Source organism: Medicago sativa, chromosome 1 (genome assembly GCF_051527215.1).
Source record: "Medicago sativa cultivar Bolivia chromosome 1, Bolivia_mono, whole genome shotgun sequence".
Lineage (NCBI taxonomy): Eukaryota > Viridiplantae > Streptophyta > Magnoliopsida > Fabales > Fabaceae > Medicago > Medicago sativa.
In genome coordinates, this window is record NC_140749.1 from 55,274,472 (window position 1) to 55,291,714 (window position 17,243).

Genomic DNA, 17,243 nt, shown 5'->3' on the forward strand with positions numbered 1-17,243 from the left:
CTATAATATTAGTATCTGGATGATGTGCTATGTCACTTGTATGAGATTCAATCCAACTTTTATGTTTATTTTGGTTTTTTTATTTGTTTTGAGTGTTGGCCTTTCATGGATCATTGTTAATTAATAGTGAACGAAATTTGCATCATAAGAGATTGTTTTGTTATTTTTATTCGTTTGTTAGTTAGAGTTGTTCGTTCTCAATCATGCTTTGTTGTCTTTGATGGTAAAGTATAATCAATGAATGCAAGTGTATAGGTAGGAAGACACTAATTGGGTCTGTCTTTTAACTGATAATGGTGACAGTATGCTGCTTCTGGTTTTATAAGACGATGAAAGCATTAATACCTTTTGCTTACAAAGAACAATCTTACGTAAATAAAGTACTTCTATCGCCTTCTCTCTTTGTTGCACATAGTTCATTGATTTTTTAGAACTTATTTATTTGATTAGTTAAGATCTACATCTGAATTAATATTACCAGTTATTCCTTTGATAATCAGTAAGCTGCAGCTTATTTTAAAATAATGAATCTGTATAGCTTCTTACTTCTAATTTGGCTTTCCTGCGTTTTGCTTTTAAAACAATGAATCATTATACAACCCCTTCAGATTTTTATTCGCCATTTCATTCCTTTCCTGTATTGGGGATTTTATGGATTAACTGATTGGAGAATGCTACATATAGCGAAGTTTTTTCACGCAAACTTATCATTAGCAGTACGTTTATTTATATATCCATGAGTTACTGTAGCAAATGCCTCTTTTCTATCCCACCGTTCCTTTATTCCGCCAAATGAGAATCCATGGACAGGCACAGTTCATGATAGCTTCGTGATGCTATACCTCGCGGCAAGATATATCTGTCTTATTCACTCATTTATTTCTCCTTTTTATCCTCATCTTATGGTTGGTTAGTAATACTGATTACTCGGTTATGTACTTTAGATTGTTCTTGTATGTCCTGTAACTAAAATCAGTATAATTACAATGACTCCTATTAGGATTAGAAAACAAAATACAAATGAGTAATTATTTAATCAATTTTAAGAAGTTTTGTTCAGAAAGCTTTGTGGATTGATTAGGTCTATATTAATTGCAAAGAGTCAAACACAAGACTGATACAAGACTGGTAACTATGCAGTCTATGCCTCTGAATCAAATATTTCTACAACCATATGAACAATTTAATAGCCAAAAATTAAGAAAAATAATAAGGGAAAAGAAAAGAATTTAATAATCAGGTCAGTTTTCATAACTTGTTCTTGTTGATCAGAAAATAGAAAACCTATCAAGTTAGCTAGTGGGGGTCCAAAATTATTCCAATTGGTGTTTACAGATGATATCATACATTTTGCTCAAGCAAATGTGGAATAAGCTCGGATAATTCAATAACTTTTGAATTTATTCTGCCTGACCTTCCGTCAAAAAATGAGCAAACTAAAGTGCACAATTTTCTTCTATGGGTGGGTACCGTACAAAGAAGTAAGTCAGCGATAAATCGGGTTTCAAAACAACAGATGATATTGGAAAATATCCTGGAGTATCTATTTGGCATAACACATTCAATAAGAAGACTTATCAATTTGTTTTCGACAAGATAAACCAGGGGCCAAGTAATTGGAAAGAAAAAAAAAAATCAGGTATGCTCTCCCAATTTCCGTTATGCAGATAGTTATGCTCCCAAAATTTGTTCGTGAAGAAATTGATGAAAAATGTAGAGTTTGGGGATACTCTAAACATGGCATGTGGAAAATGGAGGAAATTATGCAGGTGTGAGGAATATCCTTTGTAACTACAACTTTCTTATCATTACTTCATTTTAAGAATTTTAAAAGGAAAATTTGTGTTTAGAGGAGACTGGTTTACAAATGAAACTGATGGATCAAAATTTTTCAGCTGAATACCATCATTCAGGCTGCAGTTTTAATTGAAAAGAGCATGCTGACTTTTTCATTGGTGTTGTCTCGAAGTGCAGAATCCATCTTTTCATGTTATAATGCTCTATCAAGCTTTTAACGATGTATCTTTCTTAACAAACACTTGAGGAGTAGCTGCTGGAGCTATATGTGTCAAGGGGCTAGGAGGTTGATGTTGTTAATTGAGTAAGGATTAGATGCAATGTAATCCTGTTCTCTGATATAGAGATGAGGTTTTACTGGTCTAATACAGTTTTGGGGTGAGCACAAAAGTTGTTATGGACCCATATCTTTGATAATAAGTCTAGTCGATTATGTATATAATTATTAATATTGACCAGTTTATTACTAACAATACCACTCCAAAAACTTTACTCCCTCCGGTCTCAAATGTAAAAAAAAGAAAAAAATAAAATTGGTGGTCTCAAATATAAGAAAAAGTATAGTAAAATGAACCTATTAAATGCCGCAATTCCAAATTTACCCTCATTAAACCCACTTCATCATTAATGTCTTTACTACTACAAGACAAAGGTAAAATTGAAAAATATTACCTTTTATAATGACTTAAATGTCGTAAATCCACTTTCTTAATATGTGTGCATTATTTTTTTGTTTCTTACATTTGGGACCAGAGAAAGTATATGACAGCATACTCAAACCAAAGTTTTTATTATATAAACTTGAAATATGTAACAATAGTTCATAACCTATTGTACCTTAATGTTCAAGGCAATGCATTTTCTATTCCAGTACAAACAAGATGTCATCACATCAAAAGAGTATGGTTCAACAATAACAATCTCTTCTAATAAAAAAGTTATAACACAAGAATAAAACGTCGGCACATAAACCAGAATAAACCATGCCAAATCACTCAGAGTTGCTAACTTAAGTACTTTAATACTGACATGCAGGGGATGAGGAATAGCACTTAGAATCGGCATTCTTTCACCAGCAACGATCATGTATGTAGCACAGTTCATTGATTTTCTAGGAAATATTTTGTTAGTTCTTATTTTGAAGATAAAACTATATATATTAATATGTCAATGTTGATTTTTATTGCTGTTTTAATGTTTCCCTATTTCATTAGACTCTCGATAAAAATAGGATGGATTATGCACATTTGTTAATTTCTATGCCTATTGTGAAAGAATTGAATTTACTTGATGGGAGGATTTATCCTATTCGTCTCATAGAGGATCTTGAATTTGGTCTAGTTAAGGATACTTGTTTGGTGGAGTATGAGGATGATCATAAGTATGTTTGTTCGTAACCTGATTATGTGCATAATGATGAACCAGTTGTGGATACTTTTGTGAACCAATTGAAAGATGACTTTAAAGAGGTTCCCTTTGGAACATGATGGAGGTGTTAATAGTAAAGACTTTTCTCAATTCAACCAGTTTATTGATAGTAATTTGCTTCTTGATTTATGAGTAGGTTGGATAAGTTCTTCTTATACGAGGCTTGAATTTTTGCTTGGCTCAATTGCATCCAGGCTTCCCTTCCTAGAGGCCTCTATGATCATTGCCCAATTTTGTTAACTATTGATGAAGAGAATTGAGGTCCTAGATCGCAGAGGATGTTGAAATGTTGGGCTGATTTACCAGGTTACAAAGAGTTTGTGAAAGAGAAGTTGAAACTCCTTAAAGGAAGTCTTCGGGGTTGGCATCGAGATCATACTCTGAATTTAGATAGTAAGATTTGTGGTGCTAAAGATCATATGTCTGCGTTGGATATGAAAGCGGAGGGTGAAGGGTTGATGAAGAGATTGAAGAGCTGCATCTGTTGTATGCTGGTGTTATGGATTTTTCTAAATTACATACTAGCATGCCGTGGCAAAAATCTAAAATTACTTGGCCGAAGGAGGGGGATACAAACTCCACAAATTTTTTCATGGGGTTATATCTTTTAGGCGATGTTCAAATGCTATTGTTTTTATTTATGTGGATAGGGCGCAGATATTGAGGGGGGATCAATGGGTGATAAGTGTTGTTTTTTATCATTTAAGTCGGCATTTTCAAAGGGTGGATGTGGAGAGACCAGGCCTAGGGAAGATGGTGTTTAAGTCTCTTTCTAATGAGGAGGGAGCTGGTCTTATAAATCACTTATTGTTAAAGGAGATTAAGGAGGCGGTGTACGATTGTGATAGCTTTAAGAGTCATGGGCCGGATGATATTAACCTGGGATTTTTTTAAAGATTTTTAGGATATATGAAGGTGGAGTTGCTGAATTTTTTTGCTGAATTTCATTGCAATGGCAGGTTGACTAAAGGGTTGAATAGCACTATAATTGCCTTGATTCCAAAAATTGAGAACCCGCAGAGGTTGACAGATTTTCGGCCTATTTCATTGTTTAGCAGTTTGTATAAATTCTTTTCTAAGGTGCCTGCTAACATGATTCGAAAAGTGGTGGGAAAAGTGGTGTCAGAATCTCAATCAACATTGGTTCAAGGTAGACAAATCTTTGACAACATTCTTATTGCTAATGAGTTGGTGGATGTTGTCCGCAGGTTAAAGCAAGAAATACTTATGTTCAAGGTTGATTTTGAAAAAACATACGATTCAATTCATTGGAGGTATTTAGAAGAGGTCATGGGTAAAATGAATTTTCCATTTGTTTGGTGTAAGTGGGTGATGGAAATTGTTACTTCAGCTTCAACATCAGTTCTTGTTAATGGGAACCCGATTGATGAGTTTATTTTGGAGAGAGGGCTTCGATAAGGTAATCTTCTTTATCCTTTTCTTTTTCTGTTAGCTACTGAAGGTTTAAATGTTATGATGAATGTGATGGTGGATAATGGATTATTTAGTGGTCATAATGTTGGGGCACAAGATGCTTTGTCCGTAACTCATTTACAGTTTGCTAATGATACTTGTTTGATTGGTGGGAAAAGTTGGTGAATGTTTGTGCTTTGAAGAATGTTTTGCTTTTGTTTGAGAAAATATCTGGGTTAAAAGTAAATTTTCAAAAAATCATGTTGTTTGGTATTAATGTGGCGGGTTCTTGGCTCCATGAGGTGGCGGTTGTTCTGAATTGCAAACATGGTTGTTTATCTTTTGTGAATTTGGGGCTTCCTATTGGTTGTGATCCGGGAAAGCTTCAGTTCTAGAACCCTTTAGTTGAGTGTATTAGAAGTAGACCATCTGGTTGGAAAAGCAAAAATCTTTTGTAGGGGGTGATTCTCCTTAAATTTGTATTGTCCCCCATTCCAGTTTATTTTCTTTCCTTCTTCAAAGCTCCCGCATGTATCATTTCTACCCTTGAATCTATATTTTGCAATTTTTTTTTGGACGGGGAGTGAGGATGTTAGGAAATTTTCGTATACTTTATGTTTACATAGGGTGAATGGAGGTTTAGGGGTCAAGATGGTGAAGGAGTTTAATTTTTCGCTTCTTGGTAAATGGGTGTGGAGGAAAGGGAACTATTGTTGAATTATAATGATTAATCTTTTTGTTCGGCTGCTTGCGGATTGGTTGAGGATCATAATCATTTTGTCTTTTCTTGTGCCTTTTATGGCCAACTTTGGCTTTTAATATCGGGATGGTTAGGCATCTCAACGACTCTTCAAGGTTCCTTATTAGAGCATTTTCTTCAGTTTGAAGGTCTTGGAGGTTTTTCCAACAAGTCTTTTCACTTTTAATATTATTTGGATTTCAGCTCTTTTTACTATTTAGAAGGACCGCAATATGAGACTTTTTTCACAATAAATCGGAACAACTTCTACCTTTATTGGAAAAGGTTAAACTCCAAGCGTTTTGGTGGTTTAAATCTTATTATGTTGTTTTTGATTTTGAGTATTCTGTTTGAAGGTTAAATCTTTTATTATATTGTCAGGTTGTGACGTAATTTTATTTTTCTTGTCTACTTTGTGGTAGCTTGTAGATTGTTTTATTATAATTTTTGGATACTTTAACTTCATTTGGTACACCTTGTACTTGAGGAGCTTATGTTGGTTTTTAAATATTTGTTTAGCTTGTCAAAAAAATATCTGAATAATTCTACTTATTCTTTTATTAATCAGTAAGCTGTAGCTATTTAAAAATAATGAATCTGCAAGAGGTCTCGCTTCTAATCCAGGATTTGTGTCAACACACTTTTGTGTGTGTGTTTGAATCTGCTACACACTTTTAATTGTTTGAAGAAAAAAAAATTGGTTACATTTTTAATTGTTTGAAATTGTTAGATGCAAGTTCAGCTAAAAATTGAAATTATGATTAAATTTGAATCCCTTTTTTTTTTGAGGAAATTAAATTTGAATCCTAATCGCTGAAATCCATAAAACAAAAAATGAGTGTAGCAGTAGACAATAATAAGTGTATTTAATAGATTGGCAAATTATAAGTCGTTTTGGAGAAAAACTTTGTCTAAATTATAAGTCGTTTTACAATACTAATCAAATATTAAACTCTACTTTTCCTATTATATAACTTCAACTATTTTTTACTCTCTCTTCTTTCAATTATTTAATATATTTTTCATATACCATTAATAAAGGATACTTTTATAAAATGACTTATAATTTTTTTTTTCGAACAACATTAACCATATATACACTTCTTAATTTGGGACAGAGCTAGTATAAAACGAGTTAGTGGCAAATGATGCCTGTTCTACATTTCATTTATGTTGTATTATGGGGAAATGATCTTTTTCCCTGATTATTTGATGTGGTAGCCTGAATCTCTTTATATTTGTATAAGGTTTTTTTTTTTCTTTACCAAAGGTTATAAGTGTACATGGATATTTTTCTTTTGATGTCTTTTCTAATATTAATTTCATGTTATCAAATGATACTTGAGTTTCTGTAAGTTCTCATCATTTTCAAAGTTAGAATCCCCTCTGGTTTGATTTTACAATGATCCCTTCGTTTCACAATATTTATCATTTTTGAAAAATTTACACATATCAAGATATTAAATAAATTTTGTTTTTTTAATTAAATTCCATGTTTTTTTTCTATAATATCTTTAACCATTTATTATTTCATTCTATTATTTCTCTCTGTACTATAAATAGGTAATGATATTATTGACAAACCAATGATTAATGTTGTATTTGTCAAAAAAATAAAGGCTTAATAACAGTTTTGACCCCCTATGTTTCAAGAAGTTGCGATTTTGGCCCCCTAACTAGCTCAATTGGTAGTGGGAATGCATTGAAGTAGTACTTATCCCCAGGTACTAGGTTCGATTCCCACGGGAGGCAAAAACACTAGTATGGTGAGGGGGCTAGTGATTAAGCTTGTGAGTAACAGTGCAGTGCGGGGGGTGCAGTGCCTTGCCTTGCGAGGGGCCCACCGGGCTGTTACAGACTCACTATTTTATTTCACGACTTTGAAAAAATTTATTTAAATTGGGGGGTCCGGGGGTTGGTTATATTTAAGGAAGGTATTAGCACCCTAAATATTCGTAGTACTCTACGAGAACCTCTTGATTTTATTTAAATTTTTGTGCTATAAACTTTCTTGCTTTTTTTTAAAAAAAATGAAATTTTGAAATGATTAAAAAAGGAAGACCTAATTATCTACATTTTATTGATTTGGAAGGACGAGTGTCCTCTGCCTACGTACCCGTGAGGGATCAAAACCTCCTAGTTTGGGGTTAAGAAAATGACGTTTGATTTGTTGTGTGTTTTTTATTAGTTTTGAAAAAAGTTTTAAAGAGAAAAGCCAAGTGGCAAAAAGAATTTGTTTGTGTTTTTTATATTGAAAGAAAGTAGACTTAAAATATGATTAAAATTGATTTGATATTTGATTAAGAAAGAAAATAAAAAGAACGATCACTTGATTGAAAATCAAGGTTTATTATGAAAATATTTTTGAATTTTTGGTTATTTGCATGTTTTTGTTATTTTTGAATAATTAATGAAAATTAAGCTAACGGAGCAATAAATTTAAAAGCGCGTGGATTTTTGTAGTGACGTTGGATCACCACAAAATCCCTAATCTAATTTTTTTTGTATTTTTTGATATATATAAAGCAGTAAAGAAATAAAAGACACACACACACACACACTTTTCTCATTTATATTTACATTGGACCTAAATACATTCTAATTGTTGGAAAATAAATGACAATAATTAAAATGTTAAATAGAAATAAAATAAAATGCTAAAAAGAAATAAAATGCAAGAAAATAAAAGAAAATAAAAGGAAAGGACAACCGAAGGGACAAAATTACCGAAGGGACAAAATTCCGAAGGGACTTTTCCAAAGGGACAGAAAAAAGAGGGAGAAGAAAAGAATAGCTCGTCAACACAAGCTAAATGAGTGAGAAGAGATAAAAGTTCTTTGACAACTCAAGAGAACTTTTTGGTGTGTGAAATTGTGAAGGATGAGAGCTCTATTTATAGGTTCTAAGGTTGATGAAAAATGGAAAATTGGTTTAATGCACTTTGATGGGGATTTGAATGAGATTGATGATTTTGGAATGTGATTTGAATGATTTTTCAAATGGGAGAGTTGACATGTAAAATGGCATGATTGGTGGCACACTTGAGAAAGAAAAAAAATTGGACCTTGACACTATATTTTTTGACAATTTTTGGACTCATTAAAAAAAGTTAATAAAAACCTAAAGAAGTAATTAAACGAAAAAAATAAAAACAAAATGGTAAAATGGAAAATAAAAACAAAATATAAAAATCAAGACTGAATAAAAATGAAAGATAAAAATAAAAACTAAAAGTTTAAAAAAAATGACTAATAAATTAAAAAAGTGAGAAGAGGTATTGATGATGAAACGCGTTCCTGATGAAAAATGGGAAGAAAGTTTTGACTCTGCACTGATTATGGCATGGCTTGGAGGAAAAATATTTTGGACCCCTGGACACTTAATTTTGGACTCATTGACACTTTGGTTTTTTTTACTTGGACAATAAAATAAAAGTGACTAAAATAAAATATGAAAAATGACTAATTAAAAGCTAAAATAAAAATTGGAAATAAAAACTAAAATTATAAAATTAAATAAAAGATGGAAATTAAAGAGTAAATAACAAATAATAAAAAAAATAAAGAAAACTAAAATTATAAAAATATAAAGAGCGAAGAGGGCCCGACTCGGAACCAAACATGAGGTATTTTAAGATACCTTTCTGCTGAAATTTCTTTTGAAAAGTCAAAGACTATTCAGGGTCAGACAATGTATGAATGTAGGATGTTAGGTCAAAAATTGGGGTATGACATATATATTTAATATAAAATACACAAGTTATAAGACAAACTTACCATTTTAAATTTCTTAACATGTGCAAATTTGCATATGGTAGAAAAAACTCTTCTTATTTTTGACATAATTTGCATTATTGTTTCTTCAAAATTTTAGCTTCATGTATAATAAATGTCTGAATCCGTCCCTGCCTAAGGCCCCTAAAACGCTAGGAACGGCCCTGGCTTTGAAAAGCTATACACGTCTTATTTATTGCTCCGTTTTTGTTCTTCTTTTGGTTTTTTGTTGTCCTGTTTGTGACACTGATTACTGAGATGTGTACTTCAGATGGTTTTTATATATATTTACATTATAATCAATTTAATTTTTTTTATATATGATCAAGTTTCAATAAGCCAAATTCAGAAGGGACTTTCGGAGGTCTTTTAAGAAGCCTGAACAATGTTGGAAACTCTATTATGCAAATGTTCTTAAATCTTAATCCTTTTTACCTTATATTGATATTTGTTGCCTGTGTCCTTTTTCTTTTACATAAACGATGGCCACGACAAGGCTGAATAAAGCTAATTTGCAAATGTCTTGGCAAAGGAATTAGGACCAACCGTGGAAAGGTAGATACACGGGTGAAATGATATCATGGCAGATGTGGATTGAGATTTGTTCTATGTTTATGTAATACTATAGTGATGCCATTGGTTTGAGCATATTCAATTTTTTCTTATGAAATTGGATTTGAACGTCAACAATCACTTCAACCAGTTTCCTATGGCAAGGAAATAGATTAGCTAAGTGCAATTTTTGTACATGTTTGCAAATTGCTTGGCACAACATGGTATGATACAATAGATAGATACTTGGATCCCTTAGCTAATTGGTTCAGGGTTTCATTCCTAGAAGGTGTGTATGGGAAACATATTTTTGGCTAATAAAAAATAACCTGCTTCAAATAATTTAATATATCAATGCTAACTTTCATTGTTGTAAGTTTTACCACTTTCATTATCACTCTTCATTCTACACTTAAATTGTAACATCTCGTTTGAATTTAAGTATTGTCGACTGATCCCACAAATCAACACGAGTCTTTTCAGCCTATTTTGTCCTCATTCGCACGCTTTCCGGAAAACATCCAAGACAGTGACTCATCCCAAAATTGCCCAGTATCTTTAGACACTTTATTTAAACAAACGATGTAATTGAACTTTTTAGTTAGTGATCTAAGAATCTTTTCGACAATTGTCACATCTTGCATTTTTTTCTCCATGAACTCGCATTTTATTAGCCACACTCATAACTCTAGAGAGGTAATAAAAAACATTTTCATCTGATTTCATCTCTAGGGTATGAATTCCCTTCTTAATGCGTGAAGGACAGACCTCTTCACCCTAACATTTTGTTCATATTTCCTCTTCATTGAATCCCATATCTCCTTTGGCGTATTCTTTTCCAAGATTGTTCTGTCAATCACATTTACATTTTATATACCCATACCTAGAATGCCATAATTGAGTAATATCTTGCTATGTTAGCTTCTTCTTCATAGTATTTTACATAGTTAGCTTCTTTATCCCATTCAGGACATTCATTCTTGTAGTGCCCAAGCTGACGACACTTGCACATTCAAGGCTGGCACGAGTCTGCCTCCCTCTTCCTTTACCTCTTCCCTTAAACCCTCTTCTCTCTCTTCCACTATACTCAATATTTTCTTCAACAACAGCCTTTAAAATTTGTTCCTCTTCATTCTCTTTCTTAAAAGTTTGCTCATGAAAAATTAAAGAACTTTGAAGTTCATCAACAGTTAATTACTCAGTATCATTAGTCTCTTCAATTGAACAAACTGTGTAATTGAACTTTTCAATTAAAGTTCTAAGAATATTTTCTACAATTGTCACCTCTTGCATATTTTTCCTCCTTGAATTCATATTTTATTAGCCCACACTCATAACTCTTGCTTCTAAGTTGAAATGATTTCAAGCTGGATGTTAAAGAGTTTGTTGATTGCGAGTAGCAAGTCATGTATAGCTTCTATTTCTTCTATTATTCCCACCGCCAACAAGTTTCCTCGATTTGTTTCATCGTCCTTCTCATTATTATATCCAACTTCTAAGGCTAAACAGCCTGTGAATTTTCTTGGTGATATTGCAATACTCCCGATGAAGCTGTTAAAACCTTCAAAACCATGCTCTCCATTGGTATTGGTGCCATATCCACTTATAACTATGTTCTTTCTACCCTTGTCAAAATGGGCTCTTTCAACCCTATTTTTTCCCTTGTCAAACAATTAGAACAAGAATTATCGAAATTCGATGATGATCCTATATGTCCAAATCCAAACACTCATACTTTCACTATCCTCATCCAGTGTCCTCTCTAAGAGGTAACATGTCTTCAGCTCTCTCTTTATTCAATAAAATAATCGACCGATCATTATCCTACTGGTCAAACTTTGAATCATCTCTTAGAAGGTTTTTGTCTTAGAAATCAGATAGACCAAGCAACGATGTTTTATAATGACATCATACTTAAAAAGGGTTTTCCTTTGAACCATCGTAGTTATCATATTCTAATCGATGGATTATGTGAGATAGGAGAAACTCAATTAGCCATCAACATGTTGACTTAGGCACTGCTGATTGAAAAGGAACCAAACGATACTGGTCGCTCTCTCACGTGTTGTTATAACTCAATCATATTCAGGCTCTCCAAAGAAATACTTGTAAACCAAGCCTATGATTTTTATTCTGAAATGATTGTTAACAACATCAAGCTTAACCCTAAAACATATGCAAATCTAATCTATGGTTATTGCATCTGTAATACCCCTCATGTAGAAATTCAATATCAGTTATTCTATCCCTGGAATTTTTAAGAGAAGGGCAAAATGGTAATTACACATAAGACTTTCAGGACCAAATTATATTATTTCAATGGACTACGGGAAATGAAATTTGCTGCTTAAAACTTTTACGGCATTTTATCGTATATTTTAGTTGAGGAAGAGTGTAGAAAGGGCATTTTGGTCATTTACTACACAAGATTTTTTTTTCTTTTATTTTTCCACTACCATTTCTCTCACTTGAGAAAACTACTCCCTCCTTTCTCTCTTTCACTCTCACGACACCTTCTTCTTTTCTTCCCAAATCATCACTTCCTCACTCAAACCAAAATCCAATCTTTATAATTTTCCTACTTTTTCCCATGGATTCAAGCTTGATGAGATCAATTCTTCTCAATCTATATGTTGGAACTACTAAGAAACAAAGGTAAGCTCACTTCCTTTCTTTCCCAAGTGAACCCTAACCCCAATTTTTGTATTTTGTGTCAATTCTTGCCTTTCAATTGGTTTAAGTTGCTCCATGTTTAAATTCTCACTCAAGAATATATTCTTGAACAAAGAGATTGGAAGTTCCTAAGGAATCAAAGGATAGAGAAGAAATGAGAATTTTATGGGATGCTAGTTAAGTGAAATAGTAAGCTAATGACCTTAAATTGGACTGTTGTTGTGGTGCTTTGGGCTGGTGTTAGTGTTGATATTGATTGCTATTGCTAGATAAGTTACGGTTGAGTTTTATGAAATATTAACTACAATTCGTAAGGACAGAATTATGGTTTTTGGGTTATATATTTTGCGGTGTAATTCAGGTTAGAGTGATTATTTGATTTTTGGATTCCTCATTCAATTCCCTACAGTTTAGACACAAATTTTGTATGATTCGGAGTAGAAACGAATTCGGAAAACGCAATTGAAGTTGGTAAATTCTGCTGGAAATTTGGTTACGGGTTTTGAGACAGGGCTCCACTAAAATGGTAATAACTTTCTCTATGTAACTCCAAATCAGGTGGTTTTTGTTGCTATGGTTAGCTAACAAAATTGCCGTCGTTTGGGAACCGGTTTCACTAATTTTGGATCAGTATTGAAGTCGGGAGACGATTTTGAAGTATGGGGACTGATGTAGGATTTAAGCTGAAGACATTGTTTTTATGTTAGTGTAAATGATGCTTCTACGGCTTAGGAAAAGGTTTGAGTGCAGAAGCTTGGAGTGAGGAAAGCTTGGATAGATTTCAGAACTTTCATGTGAGGTCCTTTAGCTTAGAACCCACCTTTGAAGATCGATTATGAATATGCTAGACTATTAAGATAATACGAATAATTAGATCATTTTATGAATTACTTGCCTTTTGTGCAAACATTTCTATTATGCCATATGAATGGTACATTTGAAGTAGAATGAATATAAGATAGCAAGAATGATTATTTCATGATTAGGCTCTCTTACTTGTTAATTCTAAAATATCTTTTATGTTAATAAGTATGTTGATGTTAGTATAAATGTTGGAGGGAAATTAACAACGCAATTGATGCATATATACTGATAGAAATGATTTGAAAGAAAATTTGAAATGCAACCTATGAGTAATATGCTCACAGTGAATCATAGAAAATCACAGAAAATGGAAATGAGGAGAAAAATTGAAATGAGTAACATGCTCATAGAAAAAGAAAGAAAGAAAGAAAGAAAATATGAAAAACTCCGTTTGCTACAACGAGAGATAATGTAGCCTATGACGTACGGGTCATAGTAATCCGTTTGCTACAACGAGAGATAATGTAGCCTATGACGTACGGGTCATAGTAATGAATATGAAAAACTCCGTTTGCTACAACGAGAGATAATGTAGCCTATGACGTACGGGTCATAGTAATCCGTTTGCTACAACGAGAGATAATGTAGCCTATGAGGTACGGCTCATAGTAACGAATGAAATGTATAATTACTGATATGAAATTTTAAGTCAAGAATTATTCGAATAATATTTGAAAGAGAACAAAAAAAAAAAATTATGGAACCAAGGAAAATTCTAAGGACCCTCCAACATGAATACTAACATAGCATACACATATTAACATAAAAGTTATGTTTAGAATAAATTAGCTACGGAACAATGTTTCATGAGTATTTTATCAATAGTTGGAAATGACGAATGTTAGTTATGGAACTAGGGCTTAGTTAGCCGAAATTAGTTATTATCGGAAAAGGATCAGAGACATACTCAGATAAGTATGTCAAAGTATAGGTTACATCAGAATACGACATATTGGATATATGATTGTGATTGATATGATTGTGTTGATTATGATTATATTTGTTTTGTTATATGATTTGTTTATTGTTGCTGAAATGAATTTTAGGATTGGTGCCGAGCGGAGCATTGCTTCCTCTGATGCTATGGGGAGGAAGGACTCACTTTATCCTTGCCATTAGTTTAGATTATGGAATTGATTAACGTTAATATTGACGCATCTTGATGATATAGGAAATGATTATAGATTAATGTCAAACTTTATATATATATGAAGTATATGATAGAAATTTTGAATCAGAAGCATTTATCTGATAGGATGTTTTATTTTGAATTGTACAGTTAATATGAAAAATAAAGATGTTATTTGGAGATTATGGCTGATAGAACAGATTTTCTTTTAAAAACAGGATTTGCATCTTGGAAATGTTGAAAATACAGAGGAAACTCTGTCGAAATTTCAGTGAACATTTCTTTGAAATGAAAATTCAAATTGGAATTTTTATTTATTTATTTTAGTTTTCAAGTTTGCCTAATAGGCTTGCCGGGCTAGAATGATCTAGTTCGTGCGCCGGTCACGATGATTATTTTTGGGTCGTGACAGCATCATCCGTCAATTTAAACAAGGCTTATCACTTTTGATCAGTCTAGGCGCGTCATCTTCACCCCTATGCATACGTGAGAAACACACAAAGTACATGATCTTAAATATGTGAAGCTATAACAACAAGATTTTTTGTCGGGTAATTGATATATACTAATAGTGGTTTTATTATTTAAAATGTTTTTGAGGAAATAAATAAAAAGAAAGTTCGTGAAATTCACGTGCAAGGCTTTCGCGACATATATCATAACTGAATACATTAATCATTTGTAGAACAAGTTTTTGAAATATATAATGTTATTGTTGCTTGGAGAGGTCATCTCCAATAACTTCAAAATATAAAAATAGTTCAACTTAAAACAGTTTATTACATTGCCACATAATTTCTAAAATAGAGAATAACATAACCAGACCATAACAATGTTTGACAAAGACTAAGAGCAGCAATGACTAATAGGTTATAGGAGAAAACATATGTCACCGATCGCTCGGAGAGACGTCAGTCAAATGCATCTCTTAGTGACTTTAACCTTCAAGCCATGTTTCATGTGAAGAACAAAAGAAAGCTTTGGGGTTACAGGATGACCTTCCACCACCTTTATGTGAAAATTCGGTAACAAAGCAGTTGCGACCATCTTCATTTGAATGAAGCTGATATCCTTACCCATACAACTTCTAGGTCCTGTATTAAAAGCAATGAACTTGTAAGATGGTACATGTATAATGTGTCCTCTCTCTGATACCCATCTCTCAGGCTTAAATTCCATGCAGTCTTCTCCCCATATTTGTTCCATCCTTCCCATAGCGTACAAAGAGTACAGTAACCTTGTATTTGGACTAACACGCTCTCCACCAGGTAGTATATCGGATTTGATTGCACATATATGCTCAAAAGGTACAGGAGGATAAAGCCTTAAGGCTTCACATAGAGCTCCATGGAGGTACACTAGCTTATCAAGATCCACATCTCTCAAAGGAGTCTGATTCTCCTCTTGTGTGGGCCAGTTATCTTTGATTTCTTGAATAATTTTGTCTTCGACAATAGGATGAATTGAAACAAGCCAGAAAAACCAACTGAGACCTGAACTAATTGTGCCATTTCCTGCTAAAAAGAGAGAGAGTACATTGTCTCTAAGATACTTCTCGTCCATTTCCCCCTTTCCAGATCCATCCTTCATCAGTGCTTTTACAAAGTCATCCATTTCTTCACTGCTGCTGCACTTGCTTTGCTCTTGTTTGGAAAATGTTATACTTTCATATAAGAAACTGTCAAGATTTTTTTCGGCTTCCTTTAACTTCCTTTCTTGACCAACGTCGAGCCATTTTTGCAGCTTCCATAGACAACGTGGTATGAAGTGCCGGTAAATTATCACCTCATCTATAACAGGAAGAGATTTTTGATAAGCAATTTCTCTTAGCTCATTAAATTTGTTTGGAAGGCAATTAGGATCAAATCCAAATGCAATAGTGCAGATGCTATCAAAAGTGAACCTACTCAAAGCATCCTCCAGGTCCACCTGAGCACCTATTTCAGATACATCGTTAAGAAATGGTAGTAGGCAGTTCTCCAACTTTTTCTTCATAATTTGTTGGAAAAAGTTCTTGAAGGTTTTCCTTTTGAGAAATGAATGAAACATTGTTCTCTGTTGTTTCCATACATGGGAATTAGAATTTAAAATACCATCTCCAAAAAAATCAAAAATTTCTTTGAAGTTGGACCCCTTTCCGTAGTTGCCAAAATTCTTGCTTGCGATGTGATCAACATTCATCGGATCACTGGTACCGATAAAGCTTGTGTTTGTGAACCAAGCTCCTTCAAATCGAAATGTTCCTCCATGATGTTTCAAAAATAAGGTTGTATGATCATGGAAATTGGACAGGTGACGCAAAAGCCCCGGTAGCATACCAATTATTGGCCAATTAATTGGTGCAAATTCATCTCTATTGCGTCTCCAATAGTGGATGTATAGGAAGATTAGGATGGCTACAAATCCTCCAATACACTGAATTATGGACATTGTAGATTTACTAAAGTATGTGTTTAATTTTCAAATTGCATGTGTCTTGGATGCAATGCTTATAAATTGTGTACATGCTTTACACTTCTATAGCCTTTAGTGCATTATGAGAATGAACCATTTCACGCCTTTAAATGCAAAGTTAAATGACTTTCTTTATTCTTCTCAGTGTAGAGAATGTTAGGTGCATGACATTTAAGTAGGTAGTTGAAGGTAAGAATCGATTATTATGTTTAGTTTAATACAGATGGTTCATGACTGTTGTGTTAATGGAGAACAAAACAAAAACAATTATGAAAACTTGTTTGTTTTTATAAAAACCCATTTCTACTATGCAGTAGTTACAACTTGTGCTTAAATATATTGCCTCAAAAAGGTGTGAACACTGTCTTCTTAATATTCCTGCAGAGTCACATGACATAGTAATGCTCTGAAATTGCACCTA

At 33.1% G+C, this 17,243-nt stretch overlaps 1 long non-coding RNA gene and 1 pseudogene across 4 annotated transcripts; one reads left to right on the forward strand and one right to left on the reverse strand.

Moving 5' to 3' along the window:
• Positions 1–11,911: 11,911 nt before the first annotated feature.
• Positions 11,912–14,644, forward strand: LOC146955527 (uncharacterized). Of its 3 annotated transcripts, XR_015016664.1 has the most exons (3): positions 11,916–12,901; positions 13,007–13,169; positions 14,286–14,644. It is a non-coding gene; the product is annotated as an uncharacterized LOC146955527 (long non-coding RNA). The 3 variants fall into 3 exon arrangements; XR_015016663.1 differs by having other exon boundaries at positions 11,912–13,169; XR_015016666.1 differs by lacking the exon at positions 13,007–13,169 and having other exon boundaries at positions 11,912–12,357.
• Positions 14,645–15,021: 377 nt separating this feature from the next.
• Positions 15,022–16,934, reverse strand: LOC146955528 (alkane hydroxylase MAH1 pseudogene; annotated as a pseudogene). The gene has a single exon (XR_015016667.1). The product of XR_015016667.1 is annotated as an alkane hydroxylase MAH1 pseudogene (transcript).
• Between the last annotated feature and the right edge of the window lie 309 nt (positions 16,935–17,243).